This window comes from Tupaia chinensis, unplaced genomic scaffold, assembly GCF_000334495.1.
Source record: "Tupaia chinensis unplaced genomic scaffold, TupChi_1.0 Scaffold000178_1, whole genome shotgun sequence".
Taxonomy (NCBI): Eukaryota; Metazoa; Chordata; class Mammalia; order Scandentia; family Tupaiidae; genus Tupaia; species Tupaia belangeri.
Genome location: NW_006159653.1, coordinates 1,297,947 through 1,301,531, shown reverse-complemented (window position 1 = coordinate 1,301,531; position 3,585 = coordinate 1,297,947). Strand labels below are relative to the sequence as shown.

Below are 3,585 nucleotides of genomic sequence, written 5' to 3'. Positions count from 1 at the left end.
GGAGTTCCGCACCGAGCAGTGCGCCTTGTTCGTGCAGCACAGGTGTGCCCAGCACCGGCCGTTCACGTGCTTCCACTGGCACTTCCCAAACCAGCGTCGGCGCAGGCCGCTCCGCAGGCGCGACGGCACCTTCAACTACAGCCCCGACGTGTACTGCCCCAAGTACGACGAGGCCGCCGGCCTGTGCCCCGACGGCGACCAGTAAGTGGCGCCCTGCCCGGGCCTGCTTCGCCGCCCACCGCGGTCTGCGTGGAGCCCGGCGTGACTTGGCTTTGGCTCCGGCGGACTGGCGCGGCCGTGGGGCAGAGCTTGCTGGAGGGGGTGTGCAGACCGTGCCCCCGTTAGCTGCTGCTGTATTTGCACAGGGTCATTTATTCGTAGCACTTTTAGTTTAGGAAACCAAGATTCGTTTTGGTTGATTTTTCCTACAAGTTTCCTGACGGTGTTATGACAGGTCTTTATTTTGTAGTATGCAGAATAGGGAAACTGGAGATTGCAAGTCAGGGTACATGTTTGAATGAGGGGCAGAAACTGGTGTGGGGTGGTCCCTATTGTCGGGTGACTGCAGGCCCTGGGCCCTTTAAAGAGGACGCTGTTGAGATCAGCAGTTGGAGTAATGGCTATGTCGCTGGACTCCCATGTAGACCACAGTTCAAGCCCCAGCCCCGGTGGCTTAAACTCACACCGGGCGCGTGTGCGTGCGTGCCCAAGATCCCGAGAGGAGAATGGAGGAGAAGGGATTGCGGCGTGGCCATCTCCCCTGGGGGTGATTTCTCACTTTCTGTCTTTCTGGCGAGCGCACGCGCCCTATAGCAAAAACCTGTCCCCCCACAAATAAAGAGGACACTGTTTAGCCTCTCAGGTCTTGAGGGGAGGGTTCCCCAGCTACCCTCCGTGTGGAGAACAACTTTCACGCTCCCTTGCACCAGACCCCATGGTGTCTTTTCCCTGTCCTTTCCCTGAGAGGGTGTCATCTCACAGACACTTAGCACTCGTGGGGAGGTTTCTAGTTGAATGCAGGGTGGGACGGTGTCCCGGGAAGGCCTGTATGTGGGACAGTGTCCCAGGAAGGCCAGGGTGGACACCGGGTGGGACGGTGTCCCGGGAAGGCCAGGGTGGACACTGGGTGGGACGGTGTCCCGGGAAGGCCTGTATGTGGGACGGTGTCCCGGGAAGGCCAGGGTGGACACCGGGTGGGACGGCGTGCCGGGAAGGCGCTGGACACCTGAGTTTGCAAGCAGCTGCTTTGCTTGGGCGAGGACGTAGGCTCCTGCTCGGCTGTCCGCTGTGGAGGTGTGTGATGTCGTCGCCTGTTGAACTGCTGTTCTCTGCAGGCGGGTCTTTGAGACAGGTGTTACACAGTGGAGTCTGAGCGCAGTCCCTGACTTACCCTGGGCCCTTGGGTAAGCCTGTCGTTCTGTAGACCGTGGGCCAGGAGGCCACTGCCACTTGACCCTGGGCACGGGACCTGCAGAAGTGTGAAGACCATTAACGCTGTTTGTTTGGCCCCGTCCCAGGGTTGGATGTGGGGGCGCTGATTGACAGTATTCACTGGCCGTGCCTTTTTTTTTTTTTTTTTTTTGCTATAGGGCTCACGTGCTTGCCAGAGAGAGGAGCGAGCCCTGCCCGGCCCCTTCTCCCCTACCTCGCCCTCCAGAGAGGAGCGAGCCCTGCCCGGCCCTTCTCTCCTACCTCGCCCCTCTTTTGGGACTCGGGGCACGCACATATGCCTGCTGTTTTTCTGAAGCCGCAGTCCGGGACTCGAGCGCAGGGTCAGCCGCAGAGTTGGCCAGTGCCGCTCCTGATGCCTGGAAGTAAGCACTGATACTTGTCTCAGGCCGGAGTCGGGGTCCCGGGCCTCGCTGACCACCTACTGGGTGCTGGGCTGGGCCCAGTTCTCACGGAGGACCGTGCACAGCGAGTGCCTACCCTAGGCGGGCATCCAGGCTGCGACTCGATCGCTGTTAGATCCCATGCACTGCCGGGGCTCAGTGTGCTAGCGAGAAACCTGTGTGGGGCCACACGCGTGTGTATGTGTGTGCCGAGCGCCAAGTGGCGAGCCATGCAGGGGAAGACTCCGTTTGTGGCTTTCGCGCCGTGTGTGAGCTGACTGCCGCCCGGGCGTTAGGAAGCGTCTGGCCGGCCATCCCTGGGGGGTCTCTCTTCAGTAATTACAGCTCACTCCGCTGCTCTGCTCCACGGAGGGGTGCACTGCCCATCTGCAGGTGGGAGAGCCAGGTGCGTCCCGTTGGGCTCCGTGGGCTCATCCGCAGCATTGCCATGGAGCTTGTAAATAGATACTGCCTCCTCACGAGAACTGGGTCTTCCTTCACCCCCGTTCGCTGGCTCTTGAAATTCCTATTTTGGGTGTGAGTACTGCCGACCGGTTATTTTAGAGCGTGAACGAGCGTCAGACTGCTGAAACCCCCACCAGGCAAAGTGAGCACCCGGCCTTGTTCTGGGTCCTGGCTGGGCCCCGGGACCTGAGCCTGGGCAAGAGGGGGGTGAGGACCCCAGATTGGCACCCAGCCACCTCCTCTCCCTGCCCACTCCCGTTTCAGCTGGCCTGCCGTCCCCTCTCCCGTGGCAGGCCCCCTTTGGCTCCCTGACCATCACCAGCCTCCCTGGGCACCTTACTGTCATCCCTTTTCCTCGGTAGGCGGCCACCCCGGTTGTCACTCCTGCCCAAGCTGGGCATGGAGGGCCCCTCTGGCTCCTCCCCCGCCTCTCAGCAGATGCTGACCTGTGACTGGTGGGCCCAAGGTCAGCCTGGGCTTCCCGCTTGGTCTCAGGAAGGACTGGTGGGAGGTCCTGAGGCTTTTCTAGAAGAGCGCATGTCTTAGCAAGGCTCTCTGTGGCTGCCCCTCTCGTGCATGCCCTGCGTCGGGCTCTTCTTCCTGAGAGACCCTTCCCGCTCAAGTCGCAGCTCCCAGAGGCCGAGGCTGGAGATCGTGAGCTCAGCGCCAACTGGAGTACAGGAAGACCCTGTCTCTCTCTCTCTCATCACCTCCTGGGGGGATGGCCACACCACAGCCCTTCCGCCTCCATTCTCCTCTCGGGGGTTTAGACACACATGCCCACATCTGGTCTGATTTTCAAGCTGCTGGGTCTGGGCCTTGAACCGTTGTCAGCCATGTGGGAGTCCACTGTCATTTAGTTTTTTAGAGAGATTTTTGCTATAGGGCACATGGATTTGCTGGAGAGACAGAGACAGAGAATGAGAAATCGCCCCCAGGGCAATCCCTTCTCCATTCTCCTCTCGGGATCTTCGGCAGCTACTCACACACGTCTAGTGTGAGTTTAAGCCGCCGGGTCCAGGACTCGAACTATGGTTGACTGGGTGGGAGTCCAGCGATGTAACCATTATGCCATCTGCTGGTCCTATCAATAATTATTATTTTTTAAAGAATTATTTTATTTATTTATTTTAATTTGACCAGAGAGGGACAGAGTAAGAGAGAGAAAGATAAAGAAAGTGAGAAAGCCAGCCACCAGGTCCGGGACTCAGACTGCTGTCAGCCTTGTGGGAGTCCAGTGCCCTACCTGCCACGCCACCTGCTGGGGAAATAAGACTGTTCTGTTTGG

The 3,585-nt window shown here is 59.3% G+C and overlaps 1 protein-coding gene across 3 annotated transcripts in view; it reads left to right on the top strand.

Moving 5' to 3' along the window:
• Nucleotides 1-6: 6 nt before the first annotated feature.
• The window catches only part of UNKL (unk like zinc finger), a 37,022-nt gene continuing 33,443 nt past the window's right edge, over nt 7-3,585 (top strand). For 2 of the 3 annotated variants that reach the window (XM_006146370.3, XM_027771033.1), the window contains exon 1: nt 82-201. The gene's annotated coding sequence lies outside the window, so the exon portion shown is untranslated. Of the gene's footprint in view, nt 202-3,585 lie in introns of all 3 variants that reach the window. The other variant, XM_006146371.2, reaches the window with a different exon arrangement.